General features: G+C 40.8%; 2 protein-coding genes across 9 annotated transcripts in view; one reads left to right on the top strand and one right to left on the bottom strand.

The window, feature by feature from the left end:
• fbp (fructose-1,6-bisphosphatase) overlaps window positions 1-20,796 on the bottom strand; it is a 394,327-nt gene that overhangs the window by 96,986 nt on the left and 276,545 nt on the right. The window contains exon 1 of one of the 3 annotated variants that reach the window (XM_071665973.1): window positions 6,446-6,645. The exons of the other annotated variants lie outside the window; for them this stretch is intronic. The gene's annotated coding sequence lies outside the window, so the exon portion shown is untranslated. Of the gene's footprint in view, window positions 1-6,445; window positions 6,646-20,796 lie in introns of those variants that run through there. 3 annotated transcript variants of the gene reach the window in all.
• Tmem63 (transmembrane protein 63) overlaps window positions 5,843-20,796 on the top strand; it is a 129,959-nt gene continuing 115,005 nt past the window's right edge. For 2 of the 6 annotated variants that reach the window (XM_071665843.1, XM_071665827.1), the window contains exon 1: window positions 5,843-5,916. The gene's annotated coding sequence lies outside the window, so the exon portion shown is untranslated. Of the gene's footprint in view, window positions 5,917-6,928; window positions 7,059-20,796 lie in introns of those variants that run through there. The other 4 variants (XM_071665852.1, XM_071665862.1, XM_071665837.1 and 1 more) reach the window with 2 other exon arrangements.

The following is a 20,796-nucleotide window of genomic DNA, read 5'->3' as shown; positions in this document are numbered from 1 at the left end:
CTGCCTTCAGGATTTTAAAAATCACTTATATGACGCTGATTACGAAGAGTTCTTTAAGTGATGCAGTACAAGAGAAACCAGAAACCATGGGAAAACAATAAAAGATCGGCAAGAATCGTATTACATAAGACATAAACGAGCAGTGTTCGAAACAAGACAGTGTATTTCGGTGGGGTCAGAATTTGAATGGAAGACATACCATGTCACTAGCACACATGTAGCCTAATAATAAAGGCCTATAAATGGGGATTTACACATTATGAAGAGGGAAATTAACACCAGGTGATAATCCACTGCATTCGTCGGGAAAACGAAACAAGGCTATCATGAAAAATTATATATATATATACTTCCAAAGGTACCTTCATACACACATATATTCCTATAAACCCAAAAAATGGCATGACACGAAGACTGACAAGATTTCAGCTTTGTTAAACCTGCTTTAATACATAATAGTTTCATTAGAATAACGATAACTGGCATAAACAGTTATGTAGCCAACAACATAACAGTAGCTGTAAACAGAATACTATTAAATCGAAATTTATTATTATGGCCTGGGAAAATTATCGCCTTACCACACCTGTGTTGTAACACGTATAGACATTGATTATGTCGGATATTGAAACTCGCATGAAACAGAAACACTATCATAAACTGACAATAATATTACACAAATGAGTTACAGGTGTTCAAATATCCGTCGCCGGTCGTTAACTACAACGCTCAATAACTGACTGGGTGTCAGTTATTGATCGCTGCAGTTAAGGGCTGACATAAAGATAAAGCTAACATGTAAATAACATAAGGACTTAACCTACGAATAAATGGCTGACACGCAACAACCCACAGACGCCCACTAGACTATTAGTTGACCTTTCTCATAGACTTAGGGCGCAGGACAAGACTCCCTCATTTACACTGCTACAATAGGGATAGGCAGGAAGGATGGTAAGGGGTGGGGGGACCGTGATGAAGAGGAGGGATGGGAGGACAAGAGGAGAGGAGGTGGCATACTGGTTCCCATGGTATACCCAGTGGTTTAGCACCTCACTGAGAGAGAGAGAGAGAGAGAGAGAGAGAGAGAGAGAGAGAGAGAGAGAGAGAGAGAGAGAGAGAGAGAGAGAGAGAGAGAGAGAGAGAGAGAGAGAGAGAGGTGGGTAGAAACTGCCTTATAGCACCATTTAAGTTTTACAAGGTTACTGGGCTGATTCTCCACTCCGAAATGCAGCACAGGTCCGAGATGAGATAGAACGAGCATCAGTAGGGGAAGGGAAGGGAAAGTGAGTTGAAGTACGTAAAGTGGAATCATCAGCAGAAGAGAGAATAGTGTTAGAAATTTAAGAGAGAAGATCATTTACTGAGAGAAGAAAGAGGATAGGTGATGAGACAGAACCTTGAGGAACACCAACAGTCATTATTAGGATAGGAAGGACGAAATCGCTCCATCGACGAGTACTGAGATGAAACAGCCTGAGAGGAAACTGTGCATTAGAAAACAAAAAAGAAGCAGTGGAATCAAATTAAAGGAAAGGAGTTCAGACAGCAAAAGACTTATGCCACATCATGTCAAGTGCTTTGGAGACGTCCACAGCTACGACCAAAGTTATCCTGAGAGAGGATGACCAGAGGTGAGTCACACAGGAGAGATCACAAGTACAACTAACACTGAGAACCACCCTGGTGATCTACAAGAAAGGAATCGAAGTCGAACAGTTTGAGAAAGTGAGAGGATCAGAGACACTGGAGATAGGAGAAACGAGAGCAATTGGGCGATAGCGGTAGGGGTTAGAGAAACGAGAGCAATTGGGCGATAGTGGGAGGGGTTACAGAAACGAGAGCAATTGGGCGATAGTGGGAGGGGTTAGAGAAACGAGAGCAATTGGGCGATAGTGAGAGGGGTTAGAGCGACCTCATTCCTTAGGGATGGGCTGCACCAACCCAGGCTGAGGACAATGAGATTTTAGATGGGATGTGGTCCAACATCCCAACCAAGATATCCTCTGCTAGGCGTTCAGCACAATGCAGGGCACCCCAACCAAACTGGCAGGCTACACATCCCAGGGAAGGTCAGAGGTGAAGGTGGTTAGGCTGGGATAGACACTGAGCTCTCTCAGGGTGCCAAAGCTGGCGTTTCGAAGGGAGAGGGGGAAAAGAGGATTGTGCTGCCCACTTACAAGGAATAGAACTAAGATGGTGGTCAGAGAAACCAAAGGAGATAAGAACGAGGTCAGGTTGTGTCACAGGAGTGGGCGCCACGGTCATGAAAAAACTCTGGTGGGAGGTCCTGTGTATTGCTCCAGATCGTCGACAGAAAACGAAGGTACACGACTCCGCCGGGATCATCCCGGTCGGAGCCTAGCCAATCCTAGTGGCGTACACTAAACTCACGGACGATCTCAGTGCGTGGAGGAGAAGGGAGCAGAACTTCGTGGCAAGAAGAGGCGGAGGAAATGGGGCGGTTGTAGGGAGGGGAATAAAACACTACAAGCAAGGTAGTAGAAGGGAAAGAGATTTTGAGCCAGGTGGCATCAAAGTCAGGAGACTCAAGACCCACGAGACGAGCAATGGGGGTGTTTTCGTACCACAGTAGACACAGACTCCACCCTTGGAGCGGAACCGATGATCAGAGATTACAAGCTGGAGATCTCTTAGTGCTGAGGAAAAGCACCCATGAACAGTTGGGTTTCAGAGATGATGATCAAAGGAGGAGGTAATAATCAGATGGTGTTGAACAGACGGAATGTAAGAAGCGAGACCGACAATGTTGGAGAAATGGATAGGAAAAAAAACTAAGCCAAGTGTGGGCGGTGCGTAGCGACGGAAGTGGGATGGGTCCCAGTCGCATGATGGCGGTCAAGAAAGCTCTGCTGGGATCCGCCCAACCTGTGACGCCGCTCAGACTCGGCGCCAGAGACTTGCGTCAATAAACTGTACAATCCGCAAAGCAAAGAAAAAAATAGGAAAACCGATAGAGATCAGCGTGAGTTATGTGTTGTCAGGTGTTGTGTATGGGGAAGTGAGTATGTGGGGGACTGGGGTTGGATGCCAGTGACCCACATATGGCAGAGGCAGGGGAGTATGTCCCGGGAGAGAGTTGTTCGAGAGGACCATGTGAGTAGCGTCATCTGCACAGATGTCCATGCGCAGGGAACCAACTGGTGCGGGGGACGTCAGCTGTGTAAGCTATGAATGGCGTTGGTGATAGAACGCTGCCTTGGAGCAACCCCGATTAACTGAAGGAACATGGGTGACGCTGCTGGGCGAGGCTGCAGCAGAGTTGGTGGTGCCTTCTGTGCTATGTTAGTATGGAAAGTTAAACACAGATAGTCTTTCTGTGACCTCAGGCATGCCTAACTGCGGTGATATAAACTGTAGGCCATTTGTCCACACTCTGTCAATGGCTCCGCTTACATCTCTGTATTACTGCACGATTAATTCCTTGTCCGTGTGGGCGAAGCGAGCGATTCTGTCAACCGCAGTCGCTATTGCTGAGGTGGTGCTCTTACCCCCTCCTCCGGAAGACGTATTGATCAGGGTTATGGAAGTTATTGTTTTCAAGGTGTCATCTTAACCTTAGGATAATTCTTCCAAACTTTCCCTGGGACTTCTAGGGGGGGGGGGGGGGTTGAGGGGCGGCAGTTCTTTGGGTTTGTTTCTGGCATTCCTGGTTTTAGTATCGTTGATATTTTAGCCTATCTTTGATTGATTGACTTTATTAAGGGACCCTTGAACATTACGATAGGTATACACATGTGCAACACACCACAATAAGGTACACAGTAGCTTCCACTAGGATAACCTACTAAAGTTTTACGAACTAATTTCCAGTAGGGTCCTTGTATTGCAGCAAGATGGAGCAGTCAACACAGGAGCCATCGCACCCCATACAGGACATAGGCACATTCTATACCCCTATCTTTAGCACTGTGGATGTTGAAAAGGTACTGAAAGATCTTCTGCAGGTAGCTTGTTGACTGGCCTCTTATCCATTATACTTTTTTCCCGGGGTTGAGGTCTTGGTTTCCTGAATGGCTGGCTGTAAGAAGATCCGGCAAGTCTACTGCCACTGAGAGGTAGTTGTTGGGGGACAGTCGGGGCCCCGAGTCGATAGTTTGGTGTGGGTTGGTTCTTTCCTCGTTCCGAGTCATTCAGTCTGCTATTTCTTCCTCGTTGTCTTGGTTACAGTTTATGTTTTCTCCAGGCATAATCCTGAACACTTTTTTTTTCTTCCACGCGTTCATGAATTCTGCTGCCTTACCTTCATCATCAGTTTCATTATTGTAACTTTATGATATTTAATGTCATGTTTGGGATTCCCTTATAAGAGTCTGATTCCTTGCCAGATTGCCTTTGGGTCACTACAAATTCTTTGCTAGGAAGTTGATCGTATTTTCCACAGCCTTGGCCCCCTTACCCACTCTATGACTCACCGCTTCCATTTGCTGCCATATCCACTCCCAGGTATCTAAAACATCTCACTTCCTCAAAGCCTTCTCCATTCAAACTCACACCCCAAGAGACATTGCTAAACCTTGCTTTCATTTATATTTTTCTCTTGTTCCTCCTTTCACACTCTCCCAAAATCAGACTCCACCTTCTGCAGTTTCATACTCGAATTTCACTAGTGTTGTGTCATCAGCAAACAATAACTGACTCATTTTTCTAGGACCCCTCACCCCGCACAGACAATATACCTCCCCACCCCGCTCTCTCTCTCTCTTTCCCTCTCCAAGGCCCTTGCATCTTCCCTCCTCAACATCTCATCCATAACAAAGTAAACAGCTATGGTGACACAACACACCCCTGCCGCAGGCCAATCTTCAACTGGAACCACTAACCCTCCTCTCTACCTACTCTCACGTACGCCTTGCACTCTTGATTAAACTTCTCTCTGCGTTTAGTAGCTTTTCTCCTACACCATATATTCGTTACACTTTCCATGAGGCATTTCTATTATCCTTATACGCTTCAGTCTGATCCTTAAAAACCACATACAAATCCTTCTATTTCTCTTAGAAAGTATTACTAACTCAACATCAGTACACTAGGGAGAATAAGAGGATGTTTTAAATCAAGTGTCCTAAAATAAAAGAGAATATCGGTGAAGGGGACAAATGAGGAAGTGGTAACAGGTATTGATGAGGTAAAGAGATGAAGTGAGTATTTTGAAGGACTGAAGAATGTTTGATAATAGAGTGGCAGATGTAGGGTATTTGGGACGAGGTGATATGTGAAGTGCGAGTTACGGAGAGTAGTTTGGTGAAGAAAGAAGAGGTGGTGAAAGCTATATGTAAGATGAGATGTGGCAAGGCAGCTGGAGCGACGATATTGCAGTTGAATCTCTTAAGAAAAGGGATCACTGTGTTGTTGATTGGTTACTTATGATTTTCAGTGTATGTATGAGTCATGGTGAGGTGTCTGAGGATTGGTGAAATGCATATATAGTGCCACTGCATAAAGGGAAGGGGGAGAAAGGTGTGTGTCCAAACTACAGAGGTATAAGTTCGTAGAGTATACCTGTTACGCTGGGTGGGAATGATGCTAAGCATGGGCCACAGATGTACGGAGGAGGGTGGATGTGTTGGAAATGAAACTTCTGATGACAATATGTGGCGTGAGGTGATTTGATCCAGTAAATAATGAAAAGGTGAGAAAGAGGTGTGGTAATAAAGTGTGGTTGAGAGAGCTGAAGAGGGCGTGAGGAAATTATATGGACATATGAAGATAATGAGTAAGGGAAGGATGACAAAGATGTATGTGTCAAAGCGGTGGCGATAAGAAGATAGGTGATACCACATGCAGTGTGGGGGGAGGGAATGACAGGTCTGTACGTACCGGGTTATGATGGCGTAGTTTGGTCAGTTTGGTGTCGGCAGGGAGTCGAGTGGTCTGTGAACACAGTGTTGAAACGTGAGGCAGAGTGTTTTGTTTCAGCTTAGCTTTCGTGGTTATCTAATGGTTTGTATGGAGGGCAATGCCAGTCGTAAGGGTCGTTTAATAAGCCGTATAGCTGACTCTAGTTGCGATAATATACCGAGCATAGCTCTTCCTCATACAGCTTGTGTCCCGGGTTGGGCTGGTCCTTCGCGTTACCGATGAAGTACATTCCCTGTTTATCGATTTACTTATCACTCCCGCCAGAATGTCTGAGGCCAGATATTGATCTTTATGTTGGTAACCGCATTAACGTTCATGACATAGCTCTTTAGCATTAAGTAAACACGTGATTGTTTAGAACCTTTATGTATCAATGTTCTGGTAATGAGAGAGTAATTACTAATAGCAAGTTGATACCAGTACTAACGATGACTTTCACAGTGCAGCTCCAGTCACCTTATCCTCTATATTTTGAAGTATGAACTACTCTGGATTATGGCGCAAAACTTGTTCATTCAAGTGTTGCTTTGTCGTATACAACAGAAAACAGACATTTACTCACCTATTGAATTAATTAGTTGCATCAGCACATACACTCGGTAAAAGAAACACCACTGGAAATCTTGAATCGTCGTATCGAAAGTGAACCAATAAAGAAATAACTCGAACGGTCCTATTGACGTAGAGATGCGTTGCTAAATATAGTTATATAATCGGCCTCACCCGAAAAGCCTACGCATTCCCGCCTCATCAGACGACAGTACTTCAAGTTTCTGTCTGTTCTTATAAGACTTTTAAAGATTATACAGGACCATAGATTTCATAGTCATTTGGATCTGGAAGCTTATATTATTATTGAAAATTTAATTTCTTGAATAATATCCACCATACATTCTGAATAATTTTATCATATCACATGACTGAGGCGGTATTTCTATTGTTGTGGCAAATTAAGCCTTCCATGTATTTACCAGAATTACATACATCATGCGATTACTGCTACCTTCATAGACACATAAATGCGTTTGAAGGTGAAAAAAAATTAAGTGTTACCGAATAAAGTACATTTAACTTTCTTCGTAGGAAAGTTGGAAAAAGTATTGGAACGTATCTGTCAGGTGAATCAGCTGGTCCCAGTTTCAGTTTGTTTATCGACGAGAGTTCCAGGTGTTGTGGTAGGTATTTCCAGATGGCTCGCTTATTGCTCATCTGTACTCTTTATTAATTAATCATAGTAATTAGTAGCCACGTTATAGCTATTTATGTTACCTTCCGAGTCCATGATCTTGTTAATAAGGAGAGAAATGAGAAATATTGTTTTCGTTTAAGGGTCAATGATGGTTTGCTTGATAGAAAGGGAACCACCCGCGTGTTTTCCCCTATCAGCAAGACTTTTCTGTCTGTTACGAAAGTGGTAACGATGATATATGATATTGTAACATATTTGGCAACTATTGGAAATAGGGGCACGCCCTTAGTACACTGAAATGTCGCGTCTGAACTTTTACGACTACGAACATTTTATACATAGTTTAATAGCTTATGGTGGATGACTTAGGTTCTAGCTTTATTTACGGGTAACTCTCCCCCCACTTGGCCTTTATGTATGATCTTGTACCAACTAGAATTATTTTGAATGATATATAAATCACCTACGAGAATTAATCATAATATTTACATTTGTTAATATTTTTTCCCTGTCACTGTTTCTGCATTAGCTGTTTTGTAGTGTTTCAGTTCAAGGACATCTCAGAAAAACAGGAATATGGAAGAAATGCTTACCAGTGGGCTTTTTACATTTAGCAGAGCTTATTTACACTGGCATTACCTTATTTGGAACATTAATTTTATCTTTTGATGAACAAGTGACAGGGAAGGGGGACTCTGAAGGTCAGAGAAAATGATGAGGAAACTGATGTTGAAGTCAGTGAAACATACGTAGAAATAAAGAAAACCTATGGAAGCCGCACCTGGTTTCCCATAATACCTGAGACTGGTAAAAAGTGCCTGTTTAGTTTTTACATTTATTCTGAAATTGTATTTTTTAGAGTTGGATTAAATGCTGTGGAGTGTAATTTAGAGCTTGTTATATATTATGCAAAATCAAGCAAGGTAGTTGTGAGAGGAAGGCCACCTGTGACATTGGGAAATAGAATGGAAGAGTGCTGGAGGAAGAGAAATGGTGGAAGAATGCGTAATATGATGTATGTGAAGGAGGCAAGTCTTAAAGGCCCTGGGATTAGAAGAGACTGTTTTGTTGTGGCCACCCCTTCGATGGTAGTTCCCAGAGGGAACAGATGTCAGAAATAGATTTATACATTAATACTATGGTAATTGTGATGAGAATTATGAATACTAAGGAAAATTTAGGCTTAATCAATAAAAGAAATAGGTAAACATTTATAAGAAATATACCATTAAAATTTAGTGTGGTCTGCCGCTGGGAATCTTTTGGTGGGACAGACAGCTTCTTGGTCTGTCATCTGCTTGTTGACATTTGTCAGTTGGAGTAATGCTCAATCATGCATGTGTCTTGTATATTTTGAGTAGCATATTGAAAATTATGTTTTTCATAAAGTAATGAAGATTTACAAGTTTTTTTATGTATATATACATTAATTAATCCCACATTTTTCACTGACATTTATAAACATGACTATTGAGTTATCTGTTATCGTAGAGTGAAATGTAATGCTTGAAATCATGCTCTGCAGCTTTTATTATTCTCGAAACATCTCAATTTCTTTATTTAATTCCACATTAAAACATGCATTGGGATTTAGCTACCTATGTTTTAGGTGATTACCATAGTTTTTTTTTACCATAGGAATACCTGAAGAGCATAATGTAATGCAGGAACATTATACTTTATTCTTTGAATAAGGTGACAACAGTTATGTTCATCAGGGCTAATGTAGGAATGATGTATGTAAAAGTAGGTAATACCTTTGTAAAGAGTCAACTGAATGTGTAAAAAACCTCATAATGTACCAGAAATGATAATAGAGGTATTCCACTCTTATATTCCTCTCCTGCTGGGTATCAAAGAGTTGTCTGTTCATTGACATGTGGTATTAGGGTGGTACATTTTCATGTGTGACTAGTGCATAGTTATATAAAGTAGAGTGTGCATAAAGTGAACAAATTTTAATATAGTACAAGGGGAGGTATGCTCCAGACCCTGTCTGGGACCCAGTCCTATATTGTGTTCTGTTCTCTTACGTAGCAAACTCCAATGATACATTGGTATTCAGTAATATAATTTTGTGCAAATACACGATAAATGAATACACTCCAACCTGGTGTTTATGTAGCTACATGAGGTGGAGAATTACCCTCTTTGGGGTTGTGGGTTGTCATTTACATTTGACATAGAGGAGGGGATCCTTTAGGCTACCTGGCTCACTAATTGCTACTTGTAGGAGTGCTTCCATGGCAAACAGTAGGCCCAATGGAGGAGTGATGGAAATAATGGATGCACTTGGTCCTGAGGAAGAGGTCATGAAATACCTTGCTAAGGGGTTCTTTTTTTAACAGTATACTGTTACTCCTTGTAGATCTCTTTGTAGGTAGCTAAGAAAAGAGCTAATGCCCTCCTCAGCTTGAAACTTCTTTCCAAGTTTAGGTTCATATGAACTGTTTCCTGGCCCAGGTGGTCAGCGAACATGAAAAAATCAGCTAACTTGTTGGTAGTTAACTCGCATGTCATTCTACATCAACTTCTCCCTTCTCTGCCTCCAGTGCCCCTTTCTTTGTCAGTTCCAGCAAGTCTTCTTTACAGTAACTAGTTCTGCTGTATGACATGAGAAGCTAGGTTTTGTCATCTTCAAAACTGTCGAACCTAACAGTTTGGCCTAGCTTGACAGTTCCTGCCACTTTCAGTGTACAGGTTCACAGAACCCAATGATTTTGAATGCATTCCTTCTACACAGCCTTTCATCTCCATTCATAGTGGCATTTGTCTCTTGATTTTAGTATTATTGCATAGAGGAAGTTGTATTGTTGCCAGAATTAATGAACTGATGGCACATTAGATTTGTCACAAACATAGTTGCTAGGATAATTACCTCTGATAATATATTTTGAAAGTGGTGATTTTCCATAAAAACCTTCATAATCTCGTCCCTTAATGAGGAACTTGATTATGGAGATGGTTTTGGGCAGCAATAATAACGCTTTAACAATGGTATGTAAGTCAGTCGGGTGAACAGGGTTTCCTTGGGCATTGTTGAGAATGAATAACACCTTGAAAATGAGAGTAACTTCACTGCAGTATTGCTCCACCTCAACACAAAAACAGTTCATAAACCTGTTCTCAGACAAGTTTACAGTTATCCATGCCTTTGTATGTCTCGCCAGTGAGCTGGTAGGGTATACTGACAAAGTCCTTTTAAAACTTGAGGATTCTGAGAATGGCAAACTAGCATCTATATATATTCCTTACCTCCTTGGAAATGTAGCTCTTGCTTGGGACACACTTTTTAAACAATCCTGTATTACCAGCAAGAAATATTTGTGGAGACTTGTAATTCTAAGCCTCTATGAAAGCTTTGAATTTATTTGGGAATCTTGTTGTAGCATAAATATATTTATTTGGAAATCTTGTAGTAGCATAGATATATTTACAGCTTCAATAACTTTACAAACAATGGTAGAGATGATTGATATACTCTTCTGATTTCTTCCAACCATATCGTAAACTTTTTCTTCCTGTTTGATGTATATCTTACTCTGGTTATTTTTACTGAGAACAAAGTTGATTGGGCAAGTCGACTTCATCCTTACAAGTAGACAATGAAATGAATTTGTTCAGGATAAGTGCACAACCACTTTCAAGATGTCTAAGTGCCTCCAGCTTGATTTCAAGTATTGTGCTTATATGCTTTTTCATGTGGAGTGGGGATTCTTGACATGAGGAACTAATTGCAGACTGTTTTCGGGTGCCAAGATTCACAAAAGTATTAGCAGTGGGGGCAAGCATCAACATCGTGCCATAGTGAATAGTGCATATACAGTACAGGTGGTCACCACAGAATGATGGCTCACATTAGTGTTTTGCAATAGCGATATTTGGGAATAAAGGTAGAGATTCATAGAATGACGGCATGTTTTTGGTGTAGCAACTTATTTGAAGAATTTTTTTTTATAGTCTTTTCAATCGATAATGAAATATTCATGCAGATTGTAAGGTTTTTCATTTTTGTAATGATGCCAGAACACATTAATATTAGATTCGTGTTGTATTCCAACCCTGGGTGGTCACCATATAAGAAACACCAAGATTTCATATTCTTAATATGCCATATATATGAGATCTTTCTTACTTGAAAATGTATTCCCTGCGTGTCGTAGAAGGCGACTAAAAGGGAAGGGAGCAGGGGGCTGGAAATCCTCCCCTCTCATTTTTAATTTTCCAAAAGAAGGAACAGAGAAGGGGGCCAAGTGAGGATATTCCCTCAAAGGCTCAGTCTTCTGTTCTTAATGCTACCTTGCTAATGTGGGAAATGGTGAATAGTTTAAAAAAAAAAAAAAAAAAAATCTTATAATGGCCAAACATATATATATCTCATGTTGAAATGGATAGACTTACTTTGGAAGGCATGACAGATCTTTCATTCCACCCTCATCCCACTCCACCATCACCTACCTCAGACACTGTGACACCAGCATTCTCATTAAGAATAATTAGATATTGGCAGATTTATTAGTAAAATGGCAATAGTTGCTGGATTAGAAAGTCTAATTTACATTGTGGTAGTTTGTGGTATATTGATGGTAAGCTATTTTGGGTATATATCATACATGATAGATTGGGTAAATTTTTGGTCTAGAATGCAACCCCCTTATAACATGGATTTCAGTTACTCATACTGTGTGTTTCTAGTATAAGGATAGATTGCCAGGAATATAACCCTGCCATTCTGTGAGAATTTTCTGCACTCTGTGGAAGCATCTTTCGGCATACTCCATGGGAGCATGTGTTGGTATTTTGGATGTATGTTGTAGATTTGGAGATGAGGCACTAAGTTTGTTCTTTCTAAACTGTTGAATTGTGCACTGCACCATTTATGAATGTGTTTAAAGGGAGTGGTGGTTTAGTCTTTTTAGAAGGCTGTGAGGTTCAGGAAAAATGTGGGGTTGAAAAAATAAAAAGTTGGTGAAATGTTTAGGAATCAACAGAACCTATGAAAGCCTCATCACTCTAATCCCTGACACCCAGGTTTATCTTAAATTGTGATATCATAGAGAAAATGTGAAGATATTATTATCTGCCTCTCTAGGTCACAAGACAGTCATCACTGTTATCAGTGAATAGAAACAAATGCTTGCACAGAGCTCTGAAGATCATAGAAAATGAGGGGTTAATTTACATAAAAGTAGTTGAAACTTGTTTAAGTCAACGGAACCCATTAAAATTTCATGTATCTTAAATTTTAATGTTCTGTTGAAAATAGAAAATTTTATTTTTGATTATTAAATATTTAGGTTAAGGGGTGAACTGTGTGTTCTGTTAGCACAATTTATCATTACAATCTTTTCATATTTATACATAAATGCACACAGCACAGAGAGACTAAGTTTAAACAAGGACAATTATGAAGATAATATCTACACTGGAGAAATAAACAAATAATTCTGGAATAATTCTTGGAGCTTTATATTTTGGTCCATAACTTAGGACCCTCATCAGGAAAGTGAAAAAGGTCCTAGTTTCTAGGTTATGGGCGATTATGTAGAGCTCCCAGAATTATATATCTCTCCTGTTTGGGTTTAATCTTCATCAATCAATGTGAAAATACAATTTTGCAAAATGGACGATTATTTACTTTATTTATTGTATCATATGTTGTTGCTGTCTCCCACATTAGTGAGGTAGCGCAAGGAAACTGACGAAAGAATGGCCCAACCCACCCACATACACTTGTATATACATACACGTCCACACACGCACATATACATACATATACATTTCAACGTATACATATATAAACATTTACAGACATATACATACATATACACATGTACATAATTCATACTTGCCTTTATTCATTCCCATCACCACCCCGCCACACATGAAATGACAACCCCCTCCTCCTGCATGTGCGTGAGATAGTGCTAGGAAAAGACAACAAAGGCCCCGTTCATTCACACTCAGTGTCTAGCTGTCATGTATAATGCACCGAAACCACAGCTCCCTTTCCATATCCAGGCCCCACAGAACTTTCCATGGTTTACCCCAGATGCTTCACATGCCCTGGTTCAATCCATTGACAGCACGTCGACCCCAGTATACCACGTCATTTTCAGAATCACTCTATTCCTCGTACACCTTTCACCCTCCTGCATGTTCAGGCCCTGATCGCTCAAAATCTTTTTCACTCCATCCTTCCACCTCCAATTTGGTCTCCCACTTCTCCTCGTTCCCTCCACCTCTGACACATATATCCTCTTTGTCAATCTTTCCTCACTCATTCTCTTCATGTGACCAAACCATTTCAAAACACCCTCTTCTCTCTCAACCACACTCTTTTTATTACCACATATGGGCTATAGATAGGGTTGCATGGAGGAGGGTGGATGTATTGGAAATGAAATGTTTGAGGACAATATGTGGTGTGACGTGGTTTGATCGAGTAAGTAATGAAAGGGTAAAAGAGATGTGTATTGATAAAAAGAGTGTTTGAGAGAGCAGAAGAGGGTGTATTGAGGTGGTTTGATCAAGTAAGTAATGAAGGGTAAGAGAGATGTGTGGTAATAAAAAGAGTGTGGTTGAAAGAGCAGAAGAGGGTGTTTTGAAATGGTTAGGTCACATGGAGAGAATGAGTGAGGAAAGATTGACAAAGAGGATATATGTCAGAGGTGGAGAGAACGAAGAGAGGTGGGAGACCAAATTGGAGGTGGAAAGATGGAGTGAAAAAGATTTTGAGTGATCGGGTCCTGAACATGCAGGAGGGTGAAAGGCGTGCAAGGAATAGAGTGAATTGGAACGATGTGGTTTACCGGGGTCAATGTGCTGTCAATGGATTGAACCAGGGCATGTGAAGCATCTGGGGTTAACCATGGAAAGTTCTGTGGGACCTGGATGTGGAAAGGGAGCTGTGGTTTCGGTGCATTATACATGACAGCTAGAGACTGAGTGTGAACGCATGAGGCCTTTGTTGTCTTTTCCTAGTGCTACCTCGCGCACATGCGGGGGGAGGGGGCTGTTATTTTATGTGTGGTGGGGTGGCGACAGGAATGAATAAGGGCAGACAGTATGAATTATGTACATGTGTATATATGTATATGTCTGTGTGTGTATGTATATGTATACGTTGAGATGTATGGGTATGTATATGTACGTGTGTGGACGTGTATGTATATACATGTGTATGTGGGTGGGTTGGGCCATTCTTTTGTCTGTTTCCTTGCACTACCTCGCTAATGTGGGAGACAGCGACAAAGTATAATGAAAAAATTATAATGTCTGTGAATGTTTGTATATGTATGTATGTATACGTTGAAAGGTATAGGTATGTATATGCGCGTGTGTGGGTGTTTATGTATATACATGTGATTGTGGGTGGGCTGGGCCATTCTTTCGTCTGATTCCTTGCGCTCCCTCGCTGATGTGGGAGACAGCGATTAAGTATAATGAATAGAATATATGACAAGCCGCATTTTAAGTTATTGAAATATGCAGACTAATAAGTTGGGATATAAATCTACATGAGATATTTAACATCTGCAGCCTAAAACTGATAAAGATGAGTTACAATGGCAGATGAATTTTGACATTATTTAGTGCAGAGTTTTACATATTGGTTGTAGAAATGAGAAGGCACTTCACAATATAGCTTCTGTTGAGCTACAAATGGCAAACAAAGAAAAAGATGAGTGTAATGATCTCTGGTGACAAACCAAGTAAGTGGTAAGAAGTAGTAAAAAGGCAGATGAAATTTCTTGATTCATAGGTAGGGCTGTCAAATTCAAGTCTGGAAATTATCCTCACTCTTTACAAGTCACTGCTTTCCCACCTTGAATATTGTGTTCAGGTATGGTTACCTTACATGAAAAAAGACAATGGAGGTAGAACAGTGTTGAGCTACAAAGATGATTCCCAGACAGAAACAGTCAGTATGGGAGCCAACTTTTTTTTTTTTTTTTTTTTTTTTTTTTTTTTTTTTTTTTATATACTTTGTCGCTGTCTCCCGCGTTTGCGAGGTAGCGCAAGGAAACAGACGAAAGAAATGGCCCAACCCCCCCCCCATACACATGTACATACACACGTCCACACACGCAAATATACATACCTACACAGCTTTCCATGGTTTACCCCAGACGCTTCACATGCCTTGATTCACTCCACTGACAGCACGTCAACCCCTGTATACCACATCGCTCCAGTTCACTCTATTCCTTGCCCTCCTTTCACCCTCCTGCATGTTCAGGCCCCGATCACACAAAATCTTTTTCACTCCATCTTTCCACCTCCAATTTGGTCTCCCTCTTCTCCTCGTTCCCTCCACCTCCGACACATATATCCTCTTGGTCAATCTTTCCTCACTCATTCTCTCCATGTGCCCAAACCATTTCAAAACACCCTCTTCTGCTCTCTCAACCACGCTCTTTTTATTTCCACACATCTCTCTTACCCTTACGTTACTTACTCGATCAAACCACCTCACACCACACATTGTCCTCAAACATCTCATTTCCAGCACATCCATCCTCCTGCGCACAACTCTATCCATAGCCCACGCCTCGCAACCATACAACATTGTTGGAACCACTATTCCTTCAAACATACCCATTTTTGCTTTCCGAGATAATGTTCTCGACTTCCACACATTTTTCAAGGCTCCCAAAATTTTCGCCCCCTCCCCCACCCTATGATCCACTTCCGCTTCCATGGTTCCATCCGCTGACAGATCCACTCCCAGATATCTAAAACACTTCACTTCCTCCAGTTTTTCTCCATTCAAACTCACCTCCCAATTGACTTGACCCTCAACCCTACTGTACCTAATAACCTTGCTCTTATTCACATTTACTCTTAACTTTCTTCTTCCACACACTTTACCAAACTCAGTCACCAGCTTCTGCAGTTTCTCACATGAATCAGCCACCAGCGCTGTATCATCAGCGAACAACAACTGACTCACTTCCCAAGCTCTCTCATCCCCAACAGACTTCATACTTGCCCCTCTTTCCAGGACTCTTGCATTTACCTCCCTAACAACCCCATCCATAAACAAATTAAACAACCATGGAGACATCACACACCCCTGCCGCAAACCTACATTCACTGAGAACCAATCACTTTCCTCTCTTCCTACACGTACACATGCCTTACATCCTCGATAAAAACTTTTCACTGCTTCTAACAACTTGCCTCCCACACCATATATTCTTAATACCTTCCACAGAGCATCTCTATCAACTCTATCATATGCCTTCTCCAGATCCATAAATGCTACATACAAATCCATTTGCTTTTCTAAGTATTTCTCACATACATTCTTCAAAGCAAACACCTGATCCACACATCCTCTACCACTCTGAAACCGCCAACTTAGCTACTCATATTTATTTAGCTTAGAAAAGAGAGGGTTAAGGGTTATCAAAGGCCTAGATAATCTTGATCTAACGAGCTACTGAAGGATGGATTTTTCTGATGTCATTAGTAGTAATTGATACAAACTTGTGGGCGATTTTACCCTTAAGTGAGGCAAACCATTTTTACTTCAACAGATTGGGGAAGAGCAGTGCGGTTTCAGAAGTGGTAGAGGATGTGTGGATCAGGTGTTTGCTTTGAAGAATGTATGTGAGAAATACTTAGAAAAGCAAATGGATTTGTATGTAGCATTTATGGATCTGGAGAAGGCATATGATAGAGTTGATAGAGATGCTCTGTGAAAGGTATTAAGAATATATGGTGTGGGAGGCAAGTTGTTAGAAGCAGTGAAAAGTTTTTATCGAGGATGTAAGGCATGTGTACGTGTAGGAAGAGAGGAAAGTGATTGGTTCTCAGTGAATGTAGGTTTGCGGCAGGGGTGTGTGATGTCTCCATGGTTGTTTAATTTGTTTATGGATGGGGTTGTTAGGGAGGTAAATGCAAGAGTTTTGGAAAGAGGGGCAAGTATGAAGTCTGTTGGGGATGAGAGAGCTTGGGAAGTGAGTCAGTTGTTGTTCGCTGATGATACAGCGCTGGTGGCTGATTCATGTGAGAAACTGCAGAAGCTGGTGACTGAGTTTGGTAAAGTGTGTGGAAGAAGAAAGTTAAGAGTAAATGTGAATAAGAGCAAGGTTATTAGGTACAGTAGGGTTGAGGGTCAAGTCAATTGGGAGGTGAGTTTGAATGGAGAAAAACTGGAGGAAGTGAAGTGTTTTAGATATCTGGGAGTGGATCTGTCAGCGGATGGAACCATGGAAGCGGAAGTGGATCATAGGGTGGGGGAGGGGGCGAAAATTTTGGGAGCCTTGAAAAATGTGTGGAAGTCGAGAACATTATCTCGGAAAGCAAAAATGGGTATGTTTGAAGGAATAGTGGTTCCAACAATGTTGTATGGTTGCGAGGCATGGGCTATGGATAGAGTTGTGCGCAGGAGGATGGACGTGCTGGAAATGAGATGTTTGAGGAAAATGTGTGGTGTGAGGTGGTTTGATCGAGTAAGTAACGTAAGGGTAAGAGAGATGTGTGGAAATAAAAAGAGCGTGGTTGAGAGAGCAGAAGAGGGTGTTTTGAAATGGTTTGGGCACATGGAGAGAATGAGTGAGGAAAGATTGACCAAGAAGATATATGTGTCGGAGGTGGAGGGAACGAGGAGAAGAGGGAGACCAAATTGGAGGTGGAAAGATGGAGTGAAAAAGATTTTGTGTGATCGGGGCCTGAACATGCAGGAGGGTGAAAGGAGGGCAAGGAATAGAGTGAATTGGAGCAATGTGGTATACAGGGGTTGACGTGCTGTCAGTGGATTGAATCAAGGCATGTGAAGCGTCTGGGGTAAACCATGGAAAGCTGTGTAGGTATGTATATTTGCGTGTGTGGACGTGTGTATGTACATGTGTATGGGGGGGGGGGTTGGGCCATTTCTTTCGTCTGTTTCCTTGCGCTACCTCGCAAACGCGGGAGACAGCGACAAAGTATAAAAAAAAAAAAAAAAGGATTGTTGATGTATGGAATGATTGACCAATAACATAAGTTAAAAGCAGTAACCATTGATACTTGTAAGACTAGATAGTTTGTGTCAAATCCATGACTGACATTATTTGTGCCTCCTTAGTTACATGAAAAGTTTACAGGTTTTCCTCATTGAAATGCTAATCTATGAGTTTCTGATCTCTTCTACTATCACAGGATTTAATGATCTGCTGTAGTCTGAATTCTCTCCAAGTACCTGAGCTTAATTAGTTGCCTTTAAATTGATAATTTGTGTATGAATCAATGGAAAAGTTTTGGAATATTTTTAGCCTCATTCGTAATACTCTTCTCAAAGTTTCTCTGCTCCACCCACTTTATTTTTTTCAGATCCTCATGTACAGGCTGGCTACAGAGTCATTTATATCTCTAAAGTACGTCTTTGACCTGCTTTGCTCTTTTGCATTCACTTTTGAACAATACCTCTCTCCTTATTAGTCTTTTTCCTTTAATTGCATACTGTGGCACTTTGTTCTGAGTTACATTATAGGTTTCACAGAACCTACTATACATTGGTCTATGTTGTGGATATAGATGTCCCTTTCCCAATTTCTGCTCTCAAGGAACTTGATCAATATTGCATTCTCCTAAGGATCATGTTCCTCTTGCGATCCCTTTTTTGTCATGTGTTAGATCACACAGTTAAAATCAAGCACTGTATGATTCCTTTTTCCAGTTAGTGAATCATATCTGAAATCTCTTTTAACACAGTATTATATGTAAATACAGGCAGGTTTCCTCTAAACATTATAAAGACTTGTCTGTATTACTCTCCATCTTAGTTTTCCTTATGTATTTCCCAATAATTGTAATTCTACCAAATTTTCAGTACTTCACCAGCTCTGGGAAGGGAGTGTCTGGTTACTTCCTTGTAATTATATAATATTTGTGCCTATTAGTCATTGTAACAGAATAAAAGCAGAATGGTAATCATTCTATCATTATGTAAGATAGAAAAAAGCTTGATAAACAGGCCTGTTGGTACAACAACTTATCCGTGGATTAAGCTTACTTTTTTGTAATTTATTTTTTCATCCTGTTGGGATAAGAATACTTTTATACTACTTGAAATGAAAGGGATCGCACAGGAATGGACAAAATTTCTAATAGGCATGTACCCTTCATGACAGATTAGGCCACTGTGTCTCTTTCGTGAGTTTTATATTCACTTGACAACAATGTCAGGGTTGTTTCTCTTGATACTGCCTTTGAACTGTAGTTCCTTTCGATTTGCCATAAGCTCATCTCCACTTGTAAACAAACTTTTTTGACCAAGACATACTACAAAACAAGTAGGAGTATTGTTTTTCATTTGGCTTTGCCCTACTCTTTTGATTTTTGTCTTTTGCCTGGTTTCTTTGGTTTATCACTCCCTTGAGCTACTTTTGGGTGCTTGAGCATCTCTTGGATGTGCATATCCATATCTGAGGTAAACCTCAGGAGCCTTAGTAGTATCTTTCTTGTATTTGCCTATTCTTATAACTTTCATTTCTAGACTTGATTTGGTAAGTCCGCTATGTCAAGTAGCATTTTGACATTCCTGTCCTCTGGCTTCCTTGTTCCTTCTTGTTCAGAAACCCTTACCTCCCTCCCTCTGTATAACTAACTTCATTTTCATATCTTTCTGTGTCTCCCATATTTGCACACTATTTTCTCTATCTTTAATTGTATACAAAATCTACTTTTATGCCCTCCACAGCCATTCTGAACAATTTTGGCCTTCTTGAGTCTTCCATCCATTGCTCCTCTCATTACCGTACTGTCTGGTGTCTGTCAGTATACTGTGCCTCCCCTGTGCTTTTATTTGGTATTCTGATCTGCCATCTGATTTAGAGTCTTCAGACCTCTACTCCTTTTCATTTCCTTCCACTTTGTGCTTTTCCTTCTCAGCCCCTCTCTCCCTTCACTGTTCATTGAATACTGGGCAGACATCTGTCTTTCTTATGAGCCTCCATATTTATGTGTACCCATGTTAAGGGCATCCTCCAGTATTTTATTTAGCAGTATTCTCTGATTTCTCTCCTTGTCCTCTAGATGGGATATTCTAAACATAAACCTTTACTGTAGCCATAGGATGGGTGCTACCAGTTGTCAAATTCCCCATCTCCTTACTGGCATCTTCACTCTTTCAAAAGCCTGCAAAGCTGGTAGTGTCTTCTGGCAGAGCCTTCTTTAAGCTATCAGCTGGTTTACCTGCTCATTTGAGTATTTACTTGTAGAATGCACCTGCACTCCATATGGGTGTGCTTTTCCCCATTAATTGTAAAATTGTTTTAGAGAATAACACTGTGAATAATCTTTTCCCAAGTTCTGGCTACCAGCTGTTACTGCTGCCGCCGCTGTATAATGATTTTGTATTTACCTGTTTGTATGATGCAGGGAGGGAGCTGTTGTAGCCATGCAGTTTTTTTATTTCAGATCTGCACAGTACAGGAAGGAAGTTTTACACTCGTGGGACCTTACCTATTCAATTATGTATATATCTGTCTAGTACAAGAAAGATGTCTGCACTTGTGGAGCCCAGTCTTCTGAACTTTCCTTGCTATCGGATATTTTTTTAAACATTGTAAACTGCAAACAGTTACCATCTTGGATAATCTATTTCAACTGTCCACCAGCCTTACATGAATCTAATATTTCTTTATACCTTTATTAACTATCTTCTTGATCAGCTTCTTGTCATAGCCTCTGGTTTACTTTGGTGTTGCATGTCTTGAAGAACTATTCAGTAT

This window comes from Panulirus ornatus, chromosome 1 (genome assembly GCF_036320965.1).
Source record: "Panulirus ornatus isolate Po-2019 chromosome 1, ASM3632096v1, whole genome shotgun sequence".
In the NCBI taxonomy this organism is placed as follows: Eukaryota; Metazoa; Arthropoda; class Malacostraca; order Decapoda; family Palinuridae; genus Panulirus; species Panulirus ornatus.
Note: the sequence above shows the minus strand (reverse complement) of the source record. Positions and strands in the feature narration are given on the sequence as shown.